General features: G+C 39.1%; 1 long non-coding RNA gene across 1 annotated transcript; it reads left to right on the forward strand.

Annotated features, from left to right (window-relative positions):
- The first annotated feature begins 13,208 nt into the window (after positions 1-13,208).
- LOC122973556 lies at positions 13,209-14,416 on the forward strand. Its single transcript, XR_006400078.1, has 3 exons — positions 13,209-13,346; positions 13,631-13,737; positions 14,193-14,416. It is a non-coding gene; the product is annotated as an uncharacterized LOC122973556 (long non-coding RNA).
- Positions 14,417-16,230: the final 1,814 nt, after the last annotated feature.

Genomic DNA, 16,230 nt, shown 5'->3' on the forward strand with positions numbered 1-16,230 from the left:
GAAGTCAGTAATGTTTTAGGCTTTAAAGTTCAACACAGAATTTAGTCTGAAGAATTTTTATTATCATCATTATTATTATTATTATTATTATTATTGTTGTTGTTATTATTGTTATTATTGTTATTATTATTATTATTGTTATTGTTATTGTTATTATTGTTGTTGTTGTTGTTGTTGTTTATTATTATTATTATTTATTATTATTATTACAAATATTTTAAAAATGTCTAACTCTATGTAAATTGTATGAATGAGGCTCATTGAGTCTTTTATTGTCATCTCTCTCCATCAGCTGGACTCTTCTGTGTATGAGAACATCTCAGACTTGAAGGTCGTCGCTGCAGCACAGACAGAAGACACAGAGATCTACAAAAACCTGGAATAAAGTCCAGTCAGGTTGGAGCCTCCTGAAATAAGAAAAACAGGCCGACATTAGATTCATAGTTACAGTTATGAGAAGTAACTCACTGAAATTACGTGTGATTTTGTTGTGATGCAGTTGAACCAGAGACTGGACTCACCTGATGGAAACAGAAAGTAGTACAACAGTGAAATATGACAGTGGAGAGAGAGGCTGTAGAGGATGATGTGGACGTTTTCATGTTCAGTTTTCAGCAGCAGCAGCAGGTAGAAGTGAGCAGCACAGACAGTCAGTAACAGCATGTAGCAGAAGCTTTGAGAAGAATGTGCTGATGGCAGCTTGAACTGAATCATGTCGAAGTGTCAAACATGATTGATTGTTTAGATCAGTTGAATGTCAGGTGGTGTGTGTGACTCAATTGATTAATAATTTACTGAGTGTTCTGTCTGAAAGAATGCAAGCTTTTTTTTTTCTCTCTGTAGAGTTCGTTATATTACAGATATTTAGGATTAGAGCTGTTATGTGAAATGTTGTTTTAAATGTAAAAATGCTGTAGACTGGAGAGAGAGGCTGTAGAGGATAATGTGGACGTTTTCAGTAGCAGCAGGTGTGTGTGACTCATAACTGTGTTTATGTATATTGAGTGTTCTGTCTAAGGTAATGCAGGCTATATTATTGTACTTTACGCCTTTTTTATATTACAGATATTTAGGATTAGAACTGTTGCAAAATGTTACTTTAATTATATACATAATAAATCACTTTTGAAGAATCCTGATTGGCTTCCTGGTTTGCACCTGTCCTGGTTCACAAAGCTCATTAAGTCTACGGAACAAAGACATCAAACTGGAAGCATCACATTCACACCATGTGCGGTATACTGTATATTTTCACATCAAATTCAAACATAATCTCGGTTCTATGAAACTTTGCTGAGTGTCACATTATCTAGGTATCGCTGTGGCTGAATAAACAGCCAGTTTCCACAAAAAGTGTAATTGGAAACTTAATTTCAGTTCCCTTTCACTGCTGCAGAGGGCGACAGTGTGCAGAATGGTTCAGCTTTAATGAGAAATGTCATCTTGCATGCATCTTGCAGGAGGACTGTATTTTGTGAAGAGTACTAGTAAATTTAAATGTGTCTTAATAATCAGTGATGAATGATAAATTGTTTTCAAAATGCAGGTATGTCATTTTTAATGTTTTCCCCAAATTTATATAAAGGTCATCTCAGTTTCACACATTCAATCCAACAGAACCAAGAAAATATATTTCTTATCTCTGCCCTCAATATTCAGCCTTTTTTCCTCTTGCCTCTTGTGCCTTAAGTTTCTAACTTGTGGCTCAGGGCTGTAACGCTCCATGCAGACAGAGGGAGAGAGACATTCAGAGGCACTGTCACTGTCTGGTAGATGGTGACCATGTACTGAACTGTGGTCAGAGATGCTGTGGTCATCATCTGATCTGTCCATTGTCTGGTCACACTTCTGGGCCAGAATCTCTGCGTATGGCCTTCTAAAGCTTCTACTGTGTGAATGCCTATCTCGACACAGTTGGTGGACATGGCAGTTACGTCCAGTGTCCCTGTGCTGCCTTTTGTCAACCTCCTTTGGACTGTTATGAGGGTGATCTTTTGAGGCAGCAGACCTGTATGACGCTTCAGTTTTTGAGCTGGCAGTCTCAATTGTTTTCCCTCCTGCTTTGGAAGTGACAGCAATTTACCAAGCCACCTGTGTCATCGTTCTTATCTCACGCAGTGAGGGGTTACCTTGGTGCATCATAAGTACAATGTGAGTGTGTACGCATGGATGAAGGTTCTGCAAGAATAAGGACTGGAAGGTGGGGTTTTCTTCTAAGCCTGGTGCATTCTTGCCCTGGAAGTACGCATGCCTCAAACGTTGGTAATAATCCCCGGGATGCTCACGACGGGAATGTTTAATTTTGAGGGCTGCAACCATCGATGTGGTCTCGTCAGCAGGGAAAGAGAGTTCTTCTACTAGTGCTTGACGGAGCTCTTGGTTGTCATTTCTGACTCTGGAAGATTGTGGATGTATAAACTTGTGTACAGCTTTAGAGCTGGTTTTCCACACAAGTTTAACTTTCTCACTTTGGGTTGCATGGGGCAGGTCAACTAGATTGTACTCTAGTTCTCTAAAGTAATCTTTAACGTGGTGATTACAGCTGTCTGGGTCAAAATGATCAATATCCTTACCTATAAGCTCAAGCACTTTAAGGCGGGGACACTGTGAAGTCATTTCTGGTGAAGACAAGACTAAACTAGCACTATCATGGACATGTGCATCACATGCTACAATTCTCTCTGTTTGAAGGGCAGGGGCTGAACAACTGTTATCACTTTCCTGATAGTGCAGAGGAGAGGCTGAACAGTTCTGGGACGTTCTAGTCCGCCCTTCGGAAGGATGAACACGGATGAATGTGTCATGTATCGGTGGCTGAGAAAAACAGTGGGCAGAATATCTTCCAGAGGATAACCTACATGTCTCTTCAGTGTCTGTTTCAGAGAGATGGGAAGTCAGGTAGCTGTTAGCTCTGTCTCTCAGTGGAGGTTGAGAAGCTGACTTCATTCCCAAGAACTTAGGGGTCGGTTGGGAATAGTTTCAATCTTCTGCGTGGAGTGGGCGTTAATCTTTCATTATGGGAGGAGTGTGAATTGGAGTAACCGGAATCACATTGGCTGAATGCCTGTAGTGGGGCAGGACGTTCTGACCTAAGCCTTAACACTTCCTCCTTGTGTGAGCAGAGGTCTAACTCTGCTGAGTGCAGGTGTTCTAGATAGCGCATGGCTTTCTTATTAGCTGTCTGAACCTTGTGGAGGAGGCAAGCATTTTGCGCTCTAAGGGAATCTACTTCCTTTTCTAGGGCTGCTTTGCTCTGACAGGCAAGGCTGGTTTGCCTGTGGAAGGTCAGAAGCAAGCAAAACAATGGGTCTTTGGATGCCGTCTGTGCATCATTCCTGTCCTTGAGTAGTGAGTCTATCTCTTTCCTGCACTCACTGAAATTCAACCTGCTGGTGAATTCTGGGTAGCCAGGTTCTAGGCTCTGTGCTAGGGAAGAAATAAACTGCTCTACACAGGGGTTCTCCATTGTTGTCTCTGGAATGGAGGGTTAGATTAAACAGTTGACTAGTACAACAGAACAATGTGGTTGGCTATGGTGTTGCGTGACAGACACCTTGTAGTGTAGTTTGGGCAGTACACTAGCCTAACCAAACAATGTTGTGGCCTACACTCTGGGGAGTAGCTTCCTGTGGAGGAGGAGTAGCTACAGCACCGTCTAGTGGCTCGAGTGGGCACAACAGATTTCAACATGCACTAACTGAGATGGGCAGTAACAGTCAGAGGATTGTTTCTTAAAGTTGACTCAGGCTGGAATACATGGCAGTAACAGCTAGAGGATAACTTCTAAGTTTCACAGGGCTGGTAGCACACTGTGGCTCTATCTCATAGGCTCTATTTGTTACTCAGGCTGGAATGCATGGCAGTAACAGCTAGGGGATAACTTCTAAGTTTCACAGGGCTGGTAGCACACTGTGGCCCTATCTCACAAGCTCTATTTCTTACTCAGGCTGGAATGCATAGCAGTAACAGCCAGGTACAAGCTCTCTATATGTCACAGGGCCGGTGGCACACTGTGTTTTAATTAACAAGGGGAGTGCTTGAATTAATAGCTATGTCTGTCAGCTTGACTGGATGGCATTGAATGTGTGGTATTCGAATGCTGAACCAAAATTCTTACACTTCCTCTAGAGTAGGTTCAACCTGAATGGCTAGCAGCAACAGCAAGCTCTTAATGTAACACTGAGGGCTTAAAGTGGTAGTTACCAATTACTCAAGATTTGGGTTATTAATTGCCTTAGCTAAATTTGATTTGAAAAATCAAATCTCACCACACTGAACTTGTTTGTAAGTATAGCTAGATATCTGCTCCTGTGGCAGACTAGTTGTTAAATATAAAGACTTTTGGATAGTCTAAAGGTTTTAGATTCCAGAATTTTGGCACTGGCCAAAATTATGCTGAAATGAATATTGCACAATTATGAATAATTGCCAACAATACTCCGCCTCACACGGGACACCATTTTGTTGGGCTGTGGCTACAAGTTTGGCTATCAGCAATAATTAATATAAAATCAAAAATTAATTATTAAAATCGATAAGGTTATTAATAAGAATAAATAATAATGGGGCACCAGCATGGAGTCAGGGAAAAAGATAGCCAATTCAGTCTCAAAGTGTACTGATCTATTAATTTGGAACTTTGATTAATAATGAACTTGAGGTTGAAGGATTTTGGAGTTCTTTGCAGAACAGGAGTTGGCAAAACTCATTCTTGTGCAACATTAAAACAGATAACAGGTATATCCAAAAGCATTTATTTAGCAAACAGGTAAAAGAGCAAAACACACAATACTAGTCTAGCTAAGTGTACGTACATACAAGTGTGAGCATGTGTGTGTGTTTGTGTGGGGGGGGGACAATGGCAAGATGGCTGAAGTCACTTGGTGACTGAGCACATGGCATGCCAACAATTTGGCTGACAAAGGGAACTACAGAGATAAAAGGCCAGACCATGTGGTGTCTTGAACCACATGTGCTGCCTGAACCAAAGTTTGCAAAACTAGGTTTTAAACCTCTTAACTGTGTGGTTCTCTGTTTAAGGCCAATTGATGTAGGATCGAGGTGCCAGGTTAGGAAGAGGTTAGTTGCATGCAAGGCCTAGTTACTGGATGTAACATGTGTTAAGCATGCTAACATTAACCTAGCGGTGTGGCTATGCAATAACCTGACTATGAACAACAAGGATATCACAACGATAGTTCAATGAATAACCTTAGCCAAATCCATACATGTACAGTACACTGATTAAGTTAAACATTCTTGCTTAGCCGTGCTATGCTTCACTATGTTGCTAGGCTATGCCCAGTTGTTACCAGTCCATGAAGAAAGAGATGCTTTGTAGTGCGCTGCTTCTTAGCTGGTGAATCCGTGGAAGAGACAGGCTGAGAAGAGTTTGGCTCCAAAGCTGAAAGGATGCAGCATTTGCTGTGTAGGTCTGGTGCTCCAGTCGTGCAGGTCAGAGGGCCCAGGTCCAGTCCTTTGTGTAGAGTTAGTGGCAAGCTAACTCTGTTTCGTGGCTCCTGTACTTGTTGAACCAGCCAGCAGACTTGTGTGGTAGCTGCTGGCACTAGAAAACAGTTTCTGAGTCTCAGGCAGGCTCTCGCGTCTTCTGCCGTAAAGAAAGAGTTCTGTGTGTGTCTGCTGTGAGCAGGCCACACAAGAGAGCAGAGAGCTGTGAGGAGAAAGAGGAGTTGCCTCAGCAACTGGACGTGAAAAAGAGCAAGGAGCTGCTCCAGCCACAGCTGGAGGAGAAAGAGAGAAAGATAAGAGGGGAATCTCTAGTTTTGTAGTTCCGACAAAAATGATGATTTGGAATGTTGCTAAAATGAAGATGAACAGACACAGTTTATATTGAAGAAGACCTCATTTGTCATGTGAGCTGTTTATCACCTTTTCGGTCCATTTAAACTCTTTGCAGTCACTCAGGGAAGCAGAATGTGTGGTGGTTTACTGAGTATGAAGTATGATGGATGGTAAAATGTTTTTTGAGGGTTGTGATTCACTATCTCTGTTGTTTCACTGTCCTCTAGTGGTGAAGCTTCAGTGTTGCAGATTCAGGCTTCATCACTGACATCGCCACTGTCTGCTTTAAAGGGTCAGTTAACCTGAAATACAAACAAAAAAAATGAAAAAAGGATATCTCAGTACACATTCAATCCAATAGAACCAAGAAAATATTTTTTTAATCTTTGCCCTCAATATTCAGCCTTTTTTCCTGTTCAGTAAAACTGTGTCATGGTTCACAGGTCAAAGAGATGAACTGTAGAGAGCATCGATGCATCTTTACACAACAGAGGAACTGATGTCTGATGTGCTCTGTGTTACAGTCAGAATGATTGTGAATAAGTGATTTTCCAACTGCATATGTAAAACATTTGTGATCTGATTTACACATAGATTTCTGTATCATGTTTTGATGTACTCTGCCTTTTACTTGTTTCTTAATAGTTACTACAAATATTCAATCAATCAATCAATCAATCAATCAATCTTTATTTATATAGCGCCATATCACAACAGAAGTCATCTCAAGGCACTTTTCACATAGAGCAGGTCAAGAACGTACTCTTTAATTTACAGAGACCCAACAGTTCCCCCATGAGCAAGCACTTGGCGACAGCGGTAAGGAAAAACTCCCCTTTAACGGGTAGAAACCTCAAGCAGACCCCGGCTCTTGGTGGGCGGCCATCTGCTTTGACCGGTTGGGTTGAGAGAGAGAAAGAGAGGGGGAAAGGGGGAGGGGGGACAGAAGAAAAACAACGACAACAACAAACAACAACAAGCACAAGCATCAACAGACAGGGAAGGATGCCATCAGGACCAAAGATGTGCACTGGCCGGCACTCGCCAGCCTGCTGCATAATTGTAATCTTTTGGTACACGGAAACAGATGCAGAAAGGAAGGGAACAGGTAGAGGGAGGATACATCCTGTGATTGGCATGATTGTGGCTGTTTCCCAATTAATTCGTCCCACCTGTCAATCATCCAACAGCCTCTGTCTGAGAAGGATCAGATGGCTGAATACAGATTCAGCCATCTGAATCAAGTGAACATATTGTGCTCAGCATGTGACTTCTTACATCCCATACTGATGCAGTACATCTCTTTGAACTCATGGTGGCGTATTCAGTGTCTAAACATGCACTAGAAGTGTGAAGAGATGGATCAAACCAAATGTCACACATCCGTCACGTGTCATGTTTTTTTTTCTTTAGCCACTGGACTGTGCCCACACTTAAAAAGAGTAAGATAATAGAAATATCTCATTATTACCCTTCTGTCTTTAAATTACTAACAGGTCAAAACATTGGTCTGTTATTCTATCTAACAGATTATATTAAGTCTTTTGAAAACAGTAAAACTTGGTGTGAACTTATGTGTTCACTGTCATTTGGCTCCTCGTGCATATTCATAATAATAAGAAAGAGGAAGTTAATCAAGTAATTTAACATCCTGATATCTGACTTCTGGTCACAGATCACAGAGGACGAGCATCTTAACAGACAACGTCCTTCTCTGTTGTGAGTAGAATAGTTTACTGATATGATTATTACATGTTTACATTATTTGATGTATTTTATTGTCTCTGAAGCCTCACAGAGAGATGAGAGGAGCAGCTATGAGTTTAACAGCAGCAGCGAGTGGATTTGTTGTCTTCCTTCTCTCTGTGTCAGGTACTGTATATCTACATTTACATTGTAGGACATTTAGCACACTTATTCAGAGCAGCATGAAGTCATTTTAAGAAGTAAATATAAAATATCCCAGATCAGCACTTTTCTAGGTTTGATGTATGTGTGATGCAGTATGATGAATAACTTTTAAATTCTACAACACCAAACATTCACTTCTGTTTATTTCTGTGTAAACTATAGCTGTTGAATGAAGGCAAAATGGTAAAAATAATCACACCAATGTATACTGTTGAACACTTTAATGATATGATATTAAGATGTTCAGCTGTGTCTGCGTCATGGGTGGTGGGGGTGGGGGTGTCTAGCTAATAAGGTTTGTCCACCCTCCCTCCATGGATTGTAAGAATCATATATTTTTATACATGCATATGCATATATACAGAGTTCTATGATGGTATAGCAATGCACTGAGAATTTCATCTCATCATGATGTTTTAAATCTGTTTGGTAATTTCTGCACTCTGTTATAACAGTTGCCCCTCCCTGTGAAAACTTATTGTCAGTTATTTTATTTTAGCTGCTTTCAGTAGTTTCCCTCACTTCATGTTCTGCATTTCTCTGTGATTTTCACACTTACCTCAGCTACAACATAACCAAAGAACTAACAGAGATGAAACTAACCTAGAAAAGCACAGACTCTCTAATGTTTCATTTCCCTCTTCTCATCCTGTTCAGTAAAACTGCATTAATGTTCACAGGTTCAATACATTCTTGTTCCTTCACTGCACCTTCAGACTGTACGATGTTCTGTCTCAGTGCACAGAGAGATTAACTGTAAACAGCATCTAAAACTGTTTCTTTGTACTGTAAATTCAAAGTATGTATTAATATCTTTGGACTTTTAGACTTTTCTATACCTGTGTTCACACAGGCACAATTCAGAAATAACATAATGAAAGTCATAAAATAGAGAAATAAAGTGTATGAAAAGTAAATGAACATGGGGAAAAATAATGATATAAAACAAGTGTGAGTTTTAATGAAGTGAAAACAACATTGATGTACCACTGATCTGCTGATCCACTCAAAAAAAAGTTAGTTAAATGTCCTCTTACTCATTTCATGTTTGAATAACTTGTTGCATAACACATTAGAGACACATTTCAGGTGTTCAGCTTTAACCTTTTTAAAACTACAACAAACAAACAGAACAACAGTAAAAACTTGCAGAATGAATGGACTGAAGCTGAAACACTCAACAGTAACAAATGATAAAATACTGTATTCCAGTTCAGTTCTAGTTAGATTGATGCACGATGAGGAGTTTTGAATGACAATGACTGCAGATAAAATCATATTGATGCCATTATCCACTTTGTCTTATTCACTGATTCTTAACTTGTTATGAATGTGATTGTGGTTTCTGATGTGCTCTGTGTTACAGTGGTACAGGGTCAGAATGACTGGGGAGTGACTTACACTTCTACTCAGATCTGTGCCTTAAAAGGATCGACAGTGGACATAAACTGCACCTACAGATACCCATCCACAATAAATGACAAAGATACCATGGTTGAGAAAACATTCTGGTTTACAAAAGACAGCAATTATGTGTATGTGGATCTGAGAACAGACTCAGAGTATTCAGGTCGTGTTCAGTATCACTGTGATAAGAACGACTGCACTCTGAGAATCACAGAACTGAGAGAGAGTGACTCAGCTGAGTACAAGTTCAGGTTCATAACAAACCAACCAAGAGGGAAATATACTGGTTCACCTGGAGTCACTTTGACTGTCACAGGTAACATTTTCATTTGAAATGGAGCAAAACATTAGTTCAGGCAGAGCACAGAGCTTTACCAGCTGCTTGACTACCAGCTGACTAATAATGGTCATCATATTCATAGAAGTGGACAGTGCTTCCATCATAACCCGACACTTCTTACTATTACTTTGCTTAAATGCTAATGCTGACACTATCTGCTGCCCCAGTCTGCTCATTATATGCTATGCTTTTGGTATTCTTTATTTCTCTCAAATCTAATGTTCATGTGATTATTAAGGTTAGTTAGTAGAATCTTCATTACTGCTTGGATTCTCTGAGAGCTCCCTCAAAGAGCAGGTTCTTTTCCACCAAATCTAACTTTATAATCATTTGCTATAAATGGTCAATTCCTTGACGTTGTGATCAGTTAGTTTCAGATGTTTCAGATCATTTAGGAAATGTTACTGTGAACATGTGGATATTTGCTTGTATGTACTATATGTTGACAGTTAATTCTGAAATTACATTTCTGTTTGTTGTTCACAGATCCAGACTTCCAAGTGAATGTTAGAAAATCTTCCCCCAACCAGCATCCCAACTGGACAGAGCTGACATGTCACAGTAATTGTCAGTTGCCTGTTGATCCTTCCTACATCTGGTACAAGAATGGCCAGCAAATGGAGGGAAAAGATATATATTTTCATCTGGACCCAATTAATCCTGAGGACCAGTATTCTTGTGCTGTATCAGGATATGAGTCTTTCCCCTCTCCTTCAGTGTGTGAGTTTTCTCTACAATGTTCCACTAACACATCAAGTGCAAACTTTGACACAATAGTCTACAACAAGTCAGACCCAGTTTTGCCTCTTTTAGCTCTTTTCATTTCTACTTTGTACTTTTATTAACATAACTATTTTACTCAGACCAAAATATAATGTCAATAGTTTTTTGTTTTTTTTAATAACCTGCTGGCTTGTGCGAAGGTGTGTAAGTGTAGTCAAGTGCAGGGACACCATACCGAGCAACGTAATGTCTTCAGAATGTTTGTAGAGACAGCAAGATTTATAGAAGAAAACAAATAAGATGTGTGACAGTGAGGCAGATAGAGTTATCTGAAACTACAGGGCCAATAACACTTAGTGTTATGAAACCCAGCAAGTAGAATCTGAACACACACACACACACACACACACACACAATCCAAGGGAGGAAAAACAAATATAGAAAAGGACAACTGATTAGTGATTAGTAATTAGCAACCCCCCCCCCCCCCCCCCCCCCACCACCCCCCCACCAGCAGGAGTCTAAATCTGCTTGCATGAAAGGCAGTGAGTAACTGAGACAATACACTGGTCAGTGGTAATAATCAAACATTAAAAAGAAAATTGAAAATGTATTCTCTTATACGTTCTTTTATTTATTCCTGCCTCCATTATTGTCTTTAGAGTATAAATTATCAGCAAATGAAACAGACTTTGTTTTATGTTAATATTCACATCTTAAAGTTAATATGTCTTCATATCATATCATCTAATAACATCCTAAAATAATCTGTGTTAATACATCTCTTATAGATGCTCCAAAGCTTTCCTCTGTGTCAGTGAGTTCCTCTGATGATATCATTGAGGGCAGTTCAGTGACTCTGAACTGTAGCAGTGATGCTAACCCCGCAGCTAAATACACCTGGCACAAGAAGAATGTAAATCCAGACCTTCAGCCTCTCATTAAAGAACCACAGTTTGTCTTCATCTCCATCCAGTCCTCTGACTCTGGAGAGTATTACTGTACAGCTGAGAACCAGCTGGGGAAGAGGACATCTGAATACATCTTTATTGATGTGAAATGTGAGTGAAACAGCTTATTTAAAAAATAAAAAACTGTTTATACTGGTAAACATCTTTGCACTTTTTTAACCAAAAAGCATTTTGCAGATCATGTGTGTTTTCTTCTGCTGTAAAAGTATAATTTAACAATTCTGTTTCCTTCAGTTCAAACTTTCAGACATTTCATTTATTTATAAGGACAACGCACATTAATCAACATCTCTGTGTTAGTCAGCTGGCTGATTTTCAACTCCAGTCCCATGGCGAGATGCTCTGAAACTAATGATATGATGATTAAAAATTACAGACAGACAATAACAACAATATAAGCACTCACAAGACAGTTCACAAGCCGTGCAGAGCAATAGGAGACAGCAAAACATTAATACAATATCCACTATTCATCCATTCACCAGACCACCTTCCAGTTTACAGATGCTGCCACATGTATGATGCTGTTTTTAAATCATGTGCCACTGTAGTAATTATCACCCTAAAATAATCTGTGTTAATGCATCTCTTATAGATGCTCCAAAGACGTCTTCTGTGTCAGTGAGTCCCTCTGGTGAGATAGTGGAGGGCAGTTCAGTGACGCTGACCTGTAGCAGTGATGCTAACCCAGCAGCTAAATACACCTGGTACAAGAAGAATGTAAATTCAGACCTTCAACCTCTCAGTAAAGAACCACAGCTTGTCTTCAGCTCCATCCAGTCCTCTGACTCTGGAGAGTATTACTGTACAACTGAGAACCAGCTGGGGAAGAGGACATCTGAATACATCTTTATTGATGTGAAATGTGAGTGAAACATCTTATTTAAAAAGTAAAAAACTACTTACACTGTAAACATCTTTGCACTTTTTTAACCAAAAAGCATTTTGCAGATCATGTGTGTTTTCTTCTTTCATCTTTTATAGATCCTCCAAAGACCTCTTCTGTGTCAGTGAGTCCCTCTGGTGAGATAGTGGAGGGCAGTTCAGTAAATCTGACCTGTAGCAGTGATGCTAATCCAACTGCTAAATACACCTGGTACAAGGAGAACCAAACACTGCTTCAAGGACCAGAAGGAATTTATCATTTTACCTCCATCAGCTCTGAAGACAGAGGGATCTACCACTGCAAGTCTGAGAATCAATATGGACAGATCAACTCTTCATCTCTATTCATTGATGTCCAGTGTGAGTACAAAACAAATAAAATCTCTGACACACAAAGTGGGGTTTAACTGTATGTTATGATTTATCTGCCATCTTAGTTTAGGCTGATAGAAACAACATCATGATCTAAAGTAGGAAAACTGAAAGGTAGATTCTAACTTGGCTGCTTTTTCTTTGGTCTCCTCCTGCTGGTTTTGTATGCATATAAATGAACCCAAAGAAAAATACTGATTTTTTTGGTCTCTATACATATTGCCCCCCAGATGCTCCAAAGCTTCCCTCTGTGTCAGTGAGTCCCTCTGCTGAGATAGTGGAGGGCAGTTCAGTGACTCTGACCTGTAGCAGTGATGCTAACCCAGCAGCTAATTATACCTGGTACAAGGAGAATGAAGACTCACCAAAAGCATCAGGACAGATCTTCACCATCACTGATGTCAGACCTGAACACAGTGGGAATTATTACTGTGAAGCCCAGAACAGAAGAGGACGTCATAACTCCACCTTATATCTGACTGTTGTGGCAGGTATGTTATGCTCATTGATGTTCACACACACACACAAACAAACACACACACACACACACACACACACACACACACAAACAAACACACACGCACACATACACACAGACACGCACATACACATACTTGTATACTACACTTATTGATAAGCCATATCTCCTCCATATCTCCTTTCTGTCGGTCTCAATTTTTAGGAAAATCAATGATTATAATTAGTATCATCGTGGTGATTCTGGTGGTCCTGATGCTGATTCCTCTGCTTCTCTTAAGTCTGTGGATGAGGTAAAACAATAAAGAAAACATCCCTTCTTTTATTATTGTATTAAAACATTTTCAAAGTCATGAATTTCATTTTGTTAAAGTTCTTGTTCTTGTTGGATTCAATCCAGGAAAATGAAAACTCTGAGCTCCACCACTGAACTGAATGAACCTGTAGAGACTAGAGAGGTGAGAGAGAGACCTTATTGACAGAACTTACCCTAAAATACAGTTATGATGATTTGACTTATAAATGTACTAGGACACATTTTATTATTAACATGAAATCACAAAGGGAATTTAAATGTAAAGAAAAACTTGCTGAGTAGAAACCAGAAATGTTTTAGGCCTTAAAGGTCAACACAGAATTGTATCTGAAGCATTATTATTAAAAATATTTAAAAAATTCTAACAGAATGCAAATTGCATGATTGAGGCTCATTGAGTCTTATATTGTCATCTCTCCCCATCAGTTGGACTCATCTCCTGTGTATGAGAACGTCTCAGACTTGCAGGTCGTCACTGCAACACAGACAGAAGACACAGAGGAGCAGGAAGACGTGGAGTAAAGTCCAGTCAGGTTGGAGCATCATGAAAGGAAAAAAACAGGCCAACAGAGAGACTTTATTGACAAAACTTACCCTATAATACAATTAAAATTATTTGGCTTATAAATGCACAAGAACACATTTTATTATCAACATGAAATCATACAGTGAATTTAAATGTAAAGAACAACTTGCTGAGTAGAAGTCAGTAATGTTTTAGGCCTTAAAGTTCAACACAGAATTTAGTCTGAAGCATTTTTATTATCATCATTATTATTAGTAGTAGTAGTAGTAGTATTACAAATATTTAAAAAATGTCTAACTCTATGTAAATTATATGAATGAGGCTCATTAAGTCTTTTATTGTCATCTCTCCCCATCAGCTGGACTCTTCTGTGTATGAGAACGTCTCAGACTTGCAGGTCGTCGCTGCAACACAGACAGAAGACACAGAGATCTACAAAAACCTGGAGTAAAGTCCAGTCAGGTTGGAGCCTCCTGAAATGAGAAAAACAGGCCGACATTAGATTCATTGTTACAGTTACAAGAAGTAACTCATCGAATTTTCGTGTGATTTTGTTGTGATGCAGTTGAACCAGAGGCTGGACTCACCTGATGGAAGCAGAAAGTGGTACAACAGTGAAATATGACAGTGGAGAGAGAGGCTGTAGAGGATGATGTGGACGTTTTCATGTTCAGTTTTCAGCAGCAGCAGCAGGTAGAAGTGAGCAGCACAGACAGTCAGTAACAGCATGTAGCAGAAACTTTGAGAAGAATGTGCTGATGGCAGCTTGAACTGAATCATGTCGATGTGTCAAACATGATTGATTGTTTAGATCAGTTGAATGTCAGGTGGTGTGTGTGACTCAATTGATTTATAATTTACTGAGTGTTCTGTCTGAACTAATGCAAGCTTATTTTTTTCTCTGTAGAGTTCGTTATATTACAGATATTTAGGATTAGAGCTGTTATGTGAAATGTTATTTTAAATGCAAAAATGCTGTAGACTGGAGAGAGAGACTGTAGAAGATAATGTGGACGTTTTCAGTAGCAGCAGGTGTGTGTGACTCATAACTGTGTTTATGTATATTGAGTGTTCTGTCTGAGGTAATGCAGGCTATATTATTGTACTTTACTCCTTTGTCCTTTTTTATATTACAGATATTTAGGATTAGAGCTGTTATGCAAAATGTTACTTTAATTGTATACATAATAAATCACTTTTGAAGAATCCTGATTGGCTTCCTGGTTTGCACCTGTCCTGGCTCACAAAGCTCATTAAGTCTGTTCAGAACAGAGACATCAAACTGGAAGCATCACATTCACACCACGTGCTGTAAACTGTATATTTTTACACATCAGATTCAAACATGAATGTCACATTATCCAGGTATCGCTGTGGCTGAATAAACAACCAGTTTCCACAAAAACTGTAATTAGAAACTTAATTTCAGTTCCTTTTCACTGCTGCAGAGGGCGACAGTGTGCAGAAACGTTCAGCTTTAATGAGAAACGTCGTCTTGCTTGCATTTTACACAGAAGGAGGACTGTGGATTTTGTCTGCTGTCACTGACATTGAAAGTGCATTATGAAGAGATCTTTATGGTTAATATGAACAGGATGACTGATTACAGCAAGAAAATGATGATTTGGGATGTTGTTAAAATGAAGATGCACAGTTTGTATTGAAGAAGATCTTATTTGTCATGTGAGCTGTTTATATCTGAAACTGAACTTCTAACTGTAATGTTTAATGAATTTAATGTCAAGAGTAAACAGATTAAGATGCGACTCAATCATAAAAAGTGAAAAGTACTAAAAGTACATTTCAATGTGTCTAAACAATCAGTGATTGATGGTAAAATGTTGTTTCAGGGTTGTGATTCAGTATCTCTGATGTTTCACTGTCCTCTAGTGGTGAAGCTTCAGTGTTGCAGATTCAGGCTTCATCACTGATGATGTGCTCTGTGTTACAGTCAGAATGATTGTGAATGAGTGAGTTTCCAACTGCAGATGTAAAACATTTTGTCATCTGATTTACACATAGATTTCTGTATCATGTTTTGTTGTACTTTGCATTTATGCTTTTTTTCATAATACTCACGATAAACATTGTGCTCAGCATGTGACTTCTTACATCCCATACTGATGCAGTACATCTCTTTGAACTCATAGTGGTGTATTCAGTGTCTTAACATGCAGTAGAAGTGTGAAGAGATGCATCAAACCAACTGTCACACATCCATCACGTGTCATGTTTTTTCTTTCGACACTGAACTGTGCCCATACTTAAAAAATAAAAGTAAGATAATAAAAATGTCTCATTATTTCCCTTCTGTCTTTATTTTACTAACAGATCAAAACACTGGTCTATTATTTTCTCTAACATAGATTATATTAAGTAAAACTTAGTTTTAACTTATGTGTTTACTGTCATTTGGCTCCTCATGCATATTCATGAAATAACAAACAGGAAGGAAATCAAGTCATTTAACATCCTGATATCTGACTTCTGCTCACAGATC

The sequence above is a fragment of the Thunnus albacares genome, chromosome 3 (genome assembly GCF_914725855.1).
Source record: "Thunnus albacares chromosome 3, fThuAlb1.1, whole genome shotgun sequence".
NCBI classification, from domain to species: Eukaryota; Metazoa; Chordata; class Actinopteri; order Scombriformes; family Scombridae; genus Thunnus; species Thunnus albacares.